The following is a 14,261-nucleotide window of genomic DNA, read 5'->3' on the forward strand; positions in this document are numbered from 1 at the left end:
ATTGTGTAGTATATGCCCAGTGAAATAGCCTGTGCTCATGTGATTTTCAGTGTGGGTGATTTTCACTTGGTATTGTGCAATAGAGGCAGGCAAAGCAGTGGAGAAGATTTGAACCTGTGACTTGTTCGGATCTGAGCTAGTTTTGTGTGTAACAGGTGGAGATAGTGCTGGATACTTGTGAGGAGTATTGTACTATGTATTGTTACATGTTCTCAATCATTGATATATAGATAGTGTGGGGTTTTCAGCTGTAAGCTTTCCCTGGGTTACATACTGTGTTAATGTGTGCATGTGATTGATGTTTCATTGTTTTTGCTGCTGCTAAATTGATGATCAAAGTAGAGGAAATGATGTATTGTGCATGCATTCCAAAATAGTGTATAATCGGGATAATCTCTGTGAATAAGTGTTTATTATTCAAAATTTCTACATGGTATCGGAGCTTTTGATCATCAGATCTATTATTCAGAAAGTGTTTACGTCTTATTTCTTCAGGCAGAGTCTGTAATCGGGCCAGGTAGCCTTTGGATTCATCCTTCCTTTGGAGGTGAGATATCTGGTAAAATCCCATACAGTCAATCTTTGTACAAGAAATACTTTGTTCTCACGAATCTTAGATCGAAGGCAGTTGAGTTTAGAGCTGGTGGAATTCGAATTTGCAGCAGTGTTTTCTTGGTGTCAACGTTGCAATGTCTTTCAACGGATTGCAATTGGAGTATGCTCTTGAGGGCAGCTCAAACTATATTGCATGGAAGGACATGATGGAGGCAGTGTGGGATGATAATGGGCTGAAGGATTTCATAGAGGTTGATGTCCCAAAGCCTACTGATGCTACTCAAGTTGATGCTTGGCAAAAGAAGATAGAAAAGTGTCGAAGGATTCTGTTGGAGGGCATGAAGGATCACATTGTGTCCAACCTGCGTGGAAAGGATTCTCCATACTTGATGTGGAAAGTGTTGATAGATCTATTCCAAAGCAAGAGCGATCAGAGGAAGCTGGTGCTCAGGGATAAACTCAGAAACATCAAATGTGAGAAGGGAGACAGTATGCCCAAGTATCTCACGAAGTTCACTCAGTGCAAAGATGAGCTGGGAAGTGTGGGGGTGACTGTCGAAGATGAGGACTTGGTGAGCTTGGCTCTCCTTGGTCTTCTGAAGAGTTGGCATTCCTATCAGGACTTTGTCAATGGTCGGGAGAAATTTCCAGATGGGAGAGACTTTGGTCAGATCTTGTGCAGGAGGAGATCAGGCGGAATACCAGGGACGGATCTTCATCAAAGGGACCTGATGAAGAAAATTGCGCTTTGGTTGCCAAAGCAAAGAAGGGGAAGAACAAGAAGGCTTCTCAATCTGGTGCGAAAGGCAAGAAGCAGGACATGTCCAAGGTGAAGTGCTTTCACTGTCACCAGCATGGACACTATGCCACTAATTGTCCAGAGAAGAAGAAGAACAAGCAAGCTGTTGGATCTGCAGCAGGAGAGGCTCTAGCCTCGCAGTTTGAGCTTGATTTTTCATTAATTGCATGCTTGGTTTCAAGTGTGATGGGATCGGTGTGGTTCTTGGACAGTGTTGCGTCTTTTCACATGACAGGAGATCGAGATTTGTTTTCTGATCTGGAGGAAAAAGATCTTGGAGTGCACATCAAGATGGGCAATGATGGTAGATACAGTGTGACCGGTATCGGTACCATTTCCTTTGAGAGGGAGTCTGGTAAACCCTTCGTATTGAAGGAAGTGATGCATGTTCTAGGATTGAAGAAGAATCTTATCCCTATGGAGATGTTAGAAGACAAGGGGTATGATGTTGTTTTCAGCGAGGGAAAGGCTTTCCTGCGCAGCAAGACAACTGGAGAAACCCGGAAGATAGGGGTTCGAGTGAGGAACCTTTATCAGTTGCATGTAGATGGATGCGTAGCAATGGCATGCAAGGTAGAAGGATTGGTGAGCCGGGATGATGGCGAGCTGTGACACAGGAGATTGGGTCACCTTCACCATGGAGCCTTGAAGATACTGCAGCAGATCACTACAGGGCTTCCTAAACGCACTCTTGCGCAGTCAGATTAGTGCAAGGGGTGTACTTTGGGAAAGTTTGTGAAAGCCACCTTTCACGAGAAGGATAGTCGCGCCACGACAATCCTTGAGAGAATTCACATAGACGTTTGTGGACCTTTCTCAGTAGATTCGACAACAAAACACAGGTATTATGTGATCTTTGTTGCTGATTTCTCTTGTAAGTGCTGGATCTTCTTCATGCAGAAGAAGAACGAGACATACTCAAAGTTCTGTCAGTTCAAACCACTGGTCGAGAAGGTGTCGGGGAAGAAAGTGAAGGCTCTTAGGAGCGATAATGGTGGTGAATACATCTCTGGCGAATTCAAGGATTTATGCAGTGCAGAAGGGATTCGAAGAGAGCTCATAGCCCCCCATAACCCACAACAGAATGGGGTTGCTGAGCGGAAAAATAGAACGATCGTGGGTGCTACACGGGCGATGTTGCATGATTAGGGCCTACCCCTTCACTTGTGGGTGGAAGCATGCAATACAACAGTTTATGTGTAGAATCGTTGTCCTCACAGGATACTTGGCATGAGTACACCCGAGGAGGCTTATTCTGGTAAGAAGCCTGATCTTTCTCATTTGAGGATTTTTGGTGCTAACGTTTACATGCATGTGATGAAGGATGCCAGGAAGAAGTTGGCGCCAACCACAGAGGTTGGGATATTTGTGGGGTACATTGATACGCCCCACAACTATCGTGTGTATTTGCCAGACAGTGGTAAGACTGTTGTGCGACGGGATATAAAATTTCAGGAGGAGAAAGCCATGAAGTGTTTGCTTGAGAGGGAGCCACACTTGCATGCAGATGAGGAGCTATTAGTTCCTAAAGATGAGCTTCAAGACGTGGATCAGCCACAGGACGAAGTTCATAGAGTGGAAGAGACCACTCATGCAGCGCCAACCATCAGAGGGCGAAAGCACATGACAGAAGCTGAGCGACTGGCTCAAGATGTAGAGAAAGTTGTAGGACCACCTACAGCCCAACGTAGGCAGAGACAGTCACCTGAGCGGTACACTGGATACATGGCTCTTATGAGCAAATGTGTTGTGACTGAGCCATCCTCTTTCGAGGAAGCTGTGGAGGATCCCGCATGGGTAGATGCCATGGTGGAAGAGTATGATTCGATTGTCAGAAACAGTTCATGGGAGATTGTTCCTAGACCGGAAGGGAAATCAGTGGTGGGTTCGAGATGGATCTACAAAGTTAAGCAGGCTGCTGACGGGAGTGTGGAGAAGTACAAGGCAAGATTTGTTGCCCGAGGCTTTTGACAGATAGAGGGGATCGATTATGAGGAGACCTTTGCACCTGGCGCAAGGTATTCTTCCATACGGACGATTCTTGCTCTCTCAGCGCAGATGGGATGGCACATTTATTAGATGGATGTGAAGACTACGTTCCTCAACAGAGTCATTGAGGAGGAGGTGTACATTGATCAGCCCGAAGGTTTTGAGATCTTCAGCAGCGAGTCGCATGTGTGCAGGCTCAAGAGAGTGCTGTATGGGTTGAAACAAGCACCACGTGCTTGGTACACACGGATAGACAGTTATTTCACCGAACTTGGATTCTCCAAGAGTGAGGCGGATCCTAACCTATACCAGATTGTGGTGGAGGGTAAGTTGCTTATCATTGTACTTTATGTAGATGATTTGATTCTAACGGGTGATGAGCTATTGATACTTTCATGCAAGGATGATCTTGCTAAGGAGTTTGAAATGAAGGACTTGGGCCTCCTTCATTATTTCCTGGGATTGGAAATTTGGCAGCGCAGTGATGGACTATTTGTTTCTCAGGGTAAGTATGCTCGGGAGATACTTGAGAAGTTCAACATGCATGGCTGCAAGCCTGTTGATACTCCTCTTCCTGGAGGTTGGAGGAAGGAGGATGCCACTTTGGTAGAAGAAGTGGATGCCACTGTTTATCGACAGTTGGTGGGGTCGCTTATGTATCTGGTCAATACATGACCCGATATATGCTATGCTGTTAACCAGCTTTCACAAGCTATGGTTAAGCCAACCAAGCTCTTCTGGAAGGTAGGAAAGCATGTATTGCGTTATTTGAGAGGCACATCGGGATATGGATTGTGGTACAAACAGGAGGATGAGGTGAAGCTACGTGGCTTCACAGATGCAGATTGGGCAGGGAGCCCAACAGACAGAAAGAGCACATCAGGAGGGGTCTTCAGTATCAGGTCGATAGTAGTTTCTTGGTACAGCAGGAAGCAGAGATCCGTGGCACTCAGTTCAGCAGAGGTCGAGTACATGGCAGCAAGTTTGGCTGCATGTGAGGCTATATGGATGAGGAAGATCCTGGTCGGTTTGTTCAGTTCTTACTTGGAGCCTACTGTGATTTACTGTGATAACCAGAGTTGCATTAAACTCTCGGCTAATCCTGTATTTCATGATAGATCTAAGCACATTGACATCAGGTACCATCATATCAGAGATTGTGTGCAGCGGAGAATCATGTTACTTTCATACATTCCAACGGAGGATTAGGATGCTGATATCTTGATGAAGGCGCTCACCAGGAGCAAATTCAAATACCACCGAGGTAGGATAGGGGTTGCTGATAATCCATATCTTGTTGAGAGGGAGTGTTGAGAATGCAACAAGATGATGGAGCTTAGTGGAAAGGAGTCGCCTTCACTAAGTGGGCCCGTAGGCAAATTATGGCGCAAAGTCTATTTTTAGACTATGCCTATTTTTAGACATATGGATCATGGTCTATGAGTTGCAGGATGCTATTTATGGATGATTGGTCATGTTGGGAAAAATAGATGGACTTATATTTCTGGTTCACAGTGGAGTGATCAAAGTCTATTTTTAGACTGCCAGGCTAAAAATAGAAAAGTCAAATATTATTGTCTCATAATATTTAGACTATAAACATTATCTTATCCTCTTGGAGCACTTCAGTTTGAGCTACAGATGTGGCACATGCAGCTGTCAGAAGGAAATACGCTTTTCTTATGAGTCAGTTGAGCTACTGCATGCATGACATCAGTTAGAACTCATGCATGTGAGTTCTGTGGAGTTGGATGTGGAGTTGAAGGAGTTGTGTTTAGTTTGACTTGGTTAAACTAGTTGTAATTAGTATAACTGAAAATAGACTAGTGATGAGTGATGTGAATTAATTGATTAAATTAATCCACTAATTATTAACTCATAATGCAACTGAAGAATACATCAGTTAACTCAGTGCATGTACAGTTCAGTGGAGACAGGTGTTAGAGGTTGAGATTGCTATCAGTGGTGACTATAGTTGTGCATGAGATCTTGCACAATCAATGGATTGAGTATGCCCATGAGGATTGCGCAGTATATGCCCAGTGAAATAGCCTGTGCTCATGTGATTTTCAGTGTGGGTGATTTTCACTTGCTATTGTGCAATAGAGGCAGGGAAAGCAGTGGAGAAGATTTGAACCTGTGACTTGTTCGGATCTGAGCTAGTTTTGTGTGTAACAGGTGGAGATAGTGCTGGATACTTGTGAGGAGTATTGTACTATGTATTGTTACATGTTCTCAATCATTAATATACAGATAGTGTGGGGTTTTCAACTGTAAGTTTTCCCCGGGTTACATAATGTGTTAATGTGTGCATGCGATTGATGTTTCATTGTTTTTGATGCTGCTAAATTGATGATCAACGTAGAGGAGATTATGTATTGTGCATGTATTCCACAATAGTGTATAATCGGGATAATCTCTATGAATAAGTGTTTATTATTCAAAATTTCTACAGTGCCAAACCCGACATACCAACAGTGCGCAGACCGAGGTGGTTTTATGCAGGCAGAGGTGGTTTTACCAAACAGAGAGTGGTTTTGCAGGGATAGAGGCGGTTTTGGACCATTCCAGGGGGTCTGGAGGTCACAGTGGCCAAATATGGTCAAGTTTATACTCGTTTGACTCGAAATTTCGAGTTGAACGCAGTGGTGAGGTCCATTTTCTTATTTGAGACTCTGTTTTCGAGCTCATACCTATAACAACATTTTGAAGACAAAATAAAGAGGTCAGCACTGGAAGTGAAAAGACCAGGAGATGTACCTAGGAAGTTTGGTGAACTTCTTTATTAAATTTTGTTGTGTTGATGTGTTTGAATGTGTTTTCAACTTGTTTATGTGTTTATGTTATTTGCAATATTTTCGATCTGTTGCACTAAGTAACATAAGTGGATTCACATAAAGTTTGTAATACCTTTTTTTTCATTAACGAATCAAGTGGTATCAAAGCAGCAAGGTTTTTAAGGGTTGACAAGTTTGTGTGAAGATTTGAATGCTTACTAGGTTGAGGCTTGGATGAGGTGAAGGTGAAATTGTTGAGGCGAATATAGAGATTGGAAGGGTCTTTTCACAAAGAAGGATGGCAGATGAAACTCCACTTGGGTCAGAATCTCAATTCTTGGATAGTTTCATGACGATACGTGCAATGGTGGAAGAGATGTATCACGAGTTTAAGAATAACAAAGATGAAGGCACTTCATCACCTAAAGATCAGGAAGATAAGGGAAAGGGAGGAATGCTTCCTCCACCATCTCCTCCATCATCACCATCATCGTCATCATCATCCTCTTCTTCCCATAAATCTAGTCCTTCTAAGAAGAAATCCTCTTTGATCAAATTAGATGTAAAATTTGATTTGCCAATTTATGATGGAGAACTTAACGCTGAAAATCTTGATAATTGGATAAGACAAATTGAAGTGTATTGCAGGGTGCAGAAAGTTGTTTCAAAAAGGAAGAAGATCCATCTTGCTAGCCTTCAACTTGGAGGAACCACACTTGTATGGTGGGAAGGCAAGACACAAACAAATCTCCAAAATCATGGTAAAATCATTTCAACTTGGAATGAATTTGTTTATGCTATTAAAAAGAAATTTTATCCTTTGGCTTATATGCAACAAGCAATGATGAGTTGGCAAACACTACGTTAATTAAAATGTTAAGGTCAAAGTGTTCAAAGTTATACTCAGGAATTGCGTAAGAGAGCTTTAACATTAGGAATATCATTGGACTCACCAGAGACATTGTTGAAATACATAGGTGGTAATCATAGTTATTTCAGGCATACCATACTTATGTTTAATCCAGCTAGCTTAGATGATGTATCAGTTCAAGCAACTGATCTAGAAGCTAGAGGCAAAAATATAACCCAAGACGTTGGGAAATAATCCAAACCTATTGAAAGCAAGAATAAAGGCAAGAAGAAACTTAAATGGAAGGAGAAGAAAACAAACACTGTTAAGAAAGATAAACCTTGATGCACTCATTGTAAAAAGGAAGGACACAATGAAGCACACTGCTGGTCATTGCATCCAGAATTGAAGCCTAAGAAGTTTGGGAGTAAAGAGAGAAAGAATGCTGCTGCTATTCAAAAGGACTTGGGATCAAATTTAGGTGACGAGACAATGATTACAACTACAAGTATAAAAGGTAAAGATTCTAAAGCATCTACAAGTACTTCTTCACATTCTGTTGATAATGATAATGATGAGAGGAAAAGAAATGAGCTATTTCACATTAGAGTCATTTCCAAGCATACTAAAATTGATACTTTATTTGATAGTGGATCACAAGTTAATTTGATTTCTGAAGCAATTGTAAAGAAGTTGGCTCTAGAAACAAAACCTCATAAAAATCCATATCCATGAGGTTGGGTATGTGATAAAATAAGCTACAAGTTACGAAACAATGTAAACTTCATTTTGCTATTGGGTCAAAGTTTGTAGATGAGGTTGAGTTAGACATAGTCTCATTGGACATATGTGGAATTGTATTAGGAAGTCCATAATTGTACGATAGAAATGCTATCTTCTATCAAACTGAAAATAGGTATCAACTCACTAAGGATGTAATTAAATATATTGTAAGGGCTCATAAACTCAAAGATAACTTCTCTCTCATAAATTTAGGACAGATGAAAATAATTGTAAATTCAAGTAAATAATTTTTACTTATGATTGTAAAAGCAAAGGATATTGATAAATCCGATGTTTTCCAAGGCTGTAATCCTAAATAGAAAGAAGATCTATGATATTCTCTTTCAAGATTCTAAAAGGCTTCCACTCAAGTGAGAGATAGAACATGAGATTTATTTGCAGCAAGATGCTCCACTGCCTAACATTGGAATGTACAGGTTATCAGCTCTAGAGAACGTAGAGATAAAGAAGCAGGTACAGGAGTTGCTCGATCAAGGGTTTATTCGACCAAGCACATCACCGCGCGGATCACCTATTGTGTTAGTGTGAAAGAAAGACGGTTCGTGGAGAATGTGCATTGATTTTAGAGCATTAAATAAAATCACAATAAAGAATCGTTATCCTCTTCCTCATATTGATGATTTGTTAGATCAGTTAAAAGATGCAGTGTACTTCTCTAAATTGGACTTGTGAAGCGGCTACCATCAGATCAGAGTTGTAGAACAGGATGTATGGAAGACTGCTTTCAAAACAAATCAAAGACTCTATGAATGGATGGTTATGCCTTTTGGCTTAACTAACGCTCCAGCTACATTAATGTGAGTCATGAATGATGTATTTATACCATTCATTGATGATTTTGTCATAGTCTATTTAGATGATATTCTTGTTTTCAGTAGAACATGGGATGAACATGTAAAGCATGTAAAGCAGATTTTAGATGTTTTGAAAAGAAAAAATCTCTATGTAAAACTGTCAAAATGTGAATTTGGCAGAACATCTTTGAATTATTTGGGTTATATTGTAGGGGGTGGTGAATTGAAGATAGATACCTCTAAGGTTGAAGTCATTGTAAATTGGCCTAAACCCAATATTGATATAGAATTTAGAAGTTTCTTAGGGGAAACACAATATTGGAGAAAGTTTATTGCTAACTTTTCTTTGATTGCAGATCCTTTACATGCTTTGATAAGTGTGAAACAGGTGTTTCATTGCGGAGGCAAATGACAGAAATCCTTCGAGACATTGAAAGAAAGGATCAGTACATCGGTAGTACTAGCACTGCCATATCTTCAACATCCATTTGAGATTGAGACAAATGCAAGTTAATATGCCATGGGGGCAGTGTTGATGCAACACAGAAAGCCTATATGCTATCATTCTAAGGCATTCACATCAGCAGTAGTTAACTATCCTACATATGATAAAGAATTGTAGGCATTAGTTCAAAGTGTTAAAAAGTGGAAACATTACATAATGGGTAAAGAAACAATCATACACACAGATAATAAACAGTAGTTAACTATCCTACATATGATAAAGAATTGTAGGCATTAGTTCAAAGTGTTAAAAAGTGGAAACATTACATAATGGGTAAAGAAACAATCATACACACAGATAATAAACCACTTCAATATTTACACTCAAAAACTAAATTGCAACAATCAAGACACTATTGGTGGATGGGTTTTCTACGCAAATTTCATCTTGTTATCAGATATAAGAAGGGCATACATAATAAGGTTGCAGACATGTTATCAAGACCAATTATAAATGCATCCACAATACTTAAGCATAATTCGGTAATTCATGAAAGTTACACTGAACAATATGCTCAAGACATAGATTTTAAGGATGTATATGCAAATTTAAGTCATGGAAAGCAGGTAGAAGAATTGGATTATTTCATAAAGGACAAACTCTTATATCATTTGGGAAAGTTATGCATTCCACAAACTGAAAGAGTTAATATAATTCGAGAAGCACATACTTCTCTCATATCAGGTCATTTTGGTGTAAGTAAAATAGTTGCACAATTACAAAGATTCTGCTATTGGCCACAAATGAATGAGACAGTTTCTAGATATATTAAAGGATGTACTATGTGTGCTACAAGCAAGCCAAGTAATAGAAAATTAGGCTTGTATACTCCACTTCCAATTCCTTCTCGTCCTTGGGAAAGTGTTTCCATGGATTTTGTTGGGGGATTGCCAAATTCTAGAAAGAGTCATGATTATCTGTATGTAGTAGTGGATAGGTTCAGTAAAATGTGTATTTTGACACCATGTAATAAACAGGTCACAGCTGAACAAACTGTAAAGTTTTTCTTTCAAAATGTATGGGTTCATTTTGGGTTACCCACTTCTATTGTATCCGATCGAGATTCTTGACTTTTCAGGAAATTTTGGTCAAGTCTATGGGAGTTAATGGACACAAAGTTAAAGAAGAGCACGACATTTCATTCGCAAATAGATGGTTAGACAAAAGTGGTCAACAAGACAGTGATACAGTTGCTTCAAGGATATTGCAGCAAGCATCCTGTTAGTGTTAGTCTTTCTAACCTTCCTCCAGTGATCAAACATGCTCTTACAAAGTGATTTTAAGGTGTCAAGGTCAAATTTTGTCATTTCAGTGAGTCTTCAAGTAAATTTGATCACTAGGCATTAGGTCTAGGGTTTGCTTTCACTCCTTCCAAAGTCTCCCAAATGTCGGTCTATGTCACTATTCAGCTGAGTGTACCATCATTCAGAAGGTTTTCATTATCATGTCAAGTTCCACTGGGTCATTTTACACCTTGTTCATGCTTCAGTTGCGCCTAGGTAAGGTCATTTCCCTTTCCTAGGGTTTTGAAGGCAATTTCTCTTGGACGGTCAAATCATTGGAAAAACTTGTATCCTGATGTTCATACACCTTCCCCTATCCTTAAATTACCTTATCAAACACTTCCCATCACTGCGATCCCCCAAATTCATCATTTTCGCACAAACCCTAGTTTCTTGCTACAACCTGGCAATTTTCTAGGTTGGACCTGTGTTTTGCCTTTTTGGACCCCTTCCCCTCACTCAATTTCTGAGATTCCACTTTCTCCTACTTTCTAAAATCCCTCCCTACTTCCAAAAATTTCCTCAAGAATTTAGAAGCTACCTATCCCCTTCATTTCGCTTCATTTCGACAAATCTCTTGTTCCACACATCGGGGTAGGTTTCACTCAAATTATGTTTCTGAGCAAGGAAAGATGAATTTGGAGAAACTGAGAAAGTTTTTTGTCCGCAACATGCCAAGGAAGAAAAACCTCCTTCACTTTTTACACATGTGTCATGGTTTTAGAGAAATGTCAAACATACAATTGCCGCGGGAGAATTGATGCACCTCTGAAGTGACCTTGGGAAAATCAAGTTTTCTCCCCGCTTGGTTGGCCAAATGACTTTCTTGATGAGTCAAATGATACCTAAACACAAATATATTTATAATGAGCTATCATGAGCTCAATTTGGAGTTGAGGAAGGCATTCCAAAGTTGACTGCAACAACACTCTGCCTTGAGGTAGCCTCATTTGGCACATTTTGACCAGTCTTGGGATATTTGATTTTTGACAGTGAAAATGAAATCCAAATTAAAAAATTCTAGTTGGGTTGGAAAGTAGACTCAACGAACTTTCCAACGAGCTATCTGTACCCAATTTGGACACCGGGAAGGCCTCCAAAAGTCGTCTGGAAAAGGGCGCGACACACAGAGGGAGTGCGGTGCATTGGGAGAAAATTTCCAGTGTAAATTTACACTGGCGCGGCGCACATAGAGAGCGTGGCGCACAGGGCTAAAAGTCCTGAAATTGTGCCAAATTGCCTCATGTTTCCCGTGAAACCCATCAAATTGCAAGGTAGGCTCTATAACATCACTTGTTCATCAAATTTTATGAGTGATATGGTGGTTGTATGCCTATGATTGAATGCAACAAATTTCATAAAGTCAACCACAAGAAGACACCAAAAAAAAAAACCATTGTTGCTAGGGTTGTATAATCGTGATATTGATGCCAAGGATCTATTTTCCCTTCCTTACCATTTTTCCCTATCCCCCATGACATTTTTCCCATTATCACCACACTAAAACACTAGCAAAACCTATTCCCTTTCCCCTCCCCCTATTGGTTAATACAAACCCCAAAAACCTACCTTATTAAAACCCCAAACCCTACCTTTTCAAAACTCCAAAAACCCTACCCTATCAAATACCCAAAACCCCCTACATATCCCTAAACAAACTTCCCTACTCCCATCACATTACTCCCCTCCTAATACTCCATTTGTTCCATTGTTCCCCTTGGTGGCAGATATCACAAAAACAACACCCAACTTCACCATCATCAAAAGGCAGCCTAAGTACAGTTCATAAACAACAGTCCTCTTGCCCTCAAGGTATTTTATACAGCAGTCATGGCATCTGAGCATTCATCGGACTATGAGGTTATGAGCGCCATGAGACTGCTAGTGTGCCATAATTCATCACCTATCAGAGAGGCAGTAGGCATTTGTTTGCAGCAGCAAAGCGAGTGTTATCTCCACTCGGGTGGAAGGGGCCTCGCTCCCTACATCGAAAACACAGGTACAGGACAAGGACAAGAAACCCATGCATGATGAAGGGCCATCAGGTGAACAGGAGGCTGATTTCATCCTCATTCAGTATGATAATGCAGATGTGGAGAGCGTCTGACTTAGGATGACTATTCAGGAGCAGAACACGGAGATCCAAGACTTGTCACTAAATGTGGAGAGGTCGAAATGGATCATCAAGTATTTGGAGCAGAGAAACAAGTAGCTTGAGGACCAGCATGAGATCATGGAGCTGCAAAACATCTGTGAAGACCAGCAGGTTGCCCAAAGAAGCCTAAATGAGAAGACACCTATTCAGCAGGAGATAGAGGCTGATTGAGAGATTTGGCTCGATAGGATCCACATCCACTTAGAGAAGTTGTTGGCGAAAGCAAACATGGACAAGGACATGCTCAGGAACATGAAAAACCACTATTGGGCACAGAACAAGGTTTGCAAGGCACGAATAAGGAATTTGAAGGCAAACCTAAAGAAGGCATCAAAAAGGAAAAAGAGGCAAAAAGAGCATGATCGACTCCAGATATTGGCTGAGGCAATCCTTGGCCCACCATAACACTTAATGAAGAAGCTCCAGACCAAATTTCAAGAAATTTGGAGCACATTTTGAAATTTTGAAATTTTTTGTGCAAAAAACAGGGTTTTTCTCCCCGCTAAAAATCTAGAGCTCCAAATGAGGAATGGTTTACATTTTTGGATTCAACATGGAAAATCATGACTATTAGTGTTTGGACAAGAAATTTGGGCAAGATCTGAGTCTCCTAAAGGTCAAAAACACCCAAAAAATGACCTCTCTGCCCCCTTTTTGACACACAGGAAGCAGTCTTGGGAGAATGAAGATTTGGAGGGGCAAATGAGCACCAAATTCAAAAGTTCCAGTTGGGCTGGAAAGTAGACAAGATAGGATTTCCAACAAGCCCACTTGGGCACATTTTGAACACCTGAAAGTACCCCAAAACAGGTCCCAAAGTAGCGCATTGCACAGAGAAAAGGGCGCCGCGCACAGAGGAAAAAATGCCAAATTTGCTTCCGTTTCGCGAAATTTCGGTTTGCGACTTCTCCAAGTGGGCTCGCTCATCTACACTTCGGTTTTTTGGCGCCAAAGGCAGCATTTCAAGTATTTTTTCTCCAGATTGGCTTCTATCCAAGTGGCGAAGGAAGGCAAACGGTCACCCAAGCCAAATGTCATGTTTGTAGCGCTGCACCTGTAGCTAATGGTTGGCTCTTCATCTCCATTTTGTAATGATTCGAGTAACTCCCCAACCCTTGGGCATTCTATCTCTTCCTTACACATTCTATATATTGTATGCAAGTTATTTTCAAAGGGTTGGTTGGCTTGTAACTTCTGGGAGACTGTGGGAAAGAAACTCTTTTTCTTCACTGTGTATTTTTGACAGAGAATTAATGAAAGGCAGCGGCTTTGTTTCATGAGATTCATATGGTTGTGAGTGTAGAAAATGTGTCTCTTATGTTTTCATATGTATTTCGTCATGTTTCATAATTCAATTCATGTTCATTTCAGTGAAATTTTCTGAGTGAGATTAGGTAGAATTCAATTTTATTGCTCTGCCTGTGGGAAAATTTCATGTTCAGTGTTCTTCTTCTGTTGAAAAGGATTCATGTTCCTATGCCCTTTTCACACTCCTTAGCAATCTCTCTGTTCCGCTTTATCCCAAAATAAATTGCTACACTTTCCGCCTGCCTTGCCTCACGAAGTAATCTGTGTCTTTGTATTAAATTCTATGTTCTTTGCTGACCGTTCGTCCCATACCATCCCAGAAGCTCGGTCATTCATAAAAATTGTTTCTTGTATCCATTTTCACTTACTAGCTTAAGATCAATATTCCACTGTAGGTCATCTCAGACCTTTTTTTGCTTATCTATTTACTGAGTGTGACTCG

This window comes from Pinus tabuliformis, chromosome 8 (assembly GCF_031772625.1).
Source record: "Pinus tabuliformis cultivar Carrire ecotype Pingquan chromosome 8, CPIR1, whole genome shotgun sequence".
NCBI classification, from domain to species: domain Eukaryota; kingdom Viridiplantae; phylum Streptophyta; class Pinopsida; order Pinales; family Pinaceae; genus Pinus; species Pinus tabuliformis.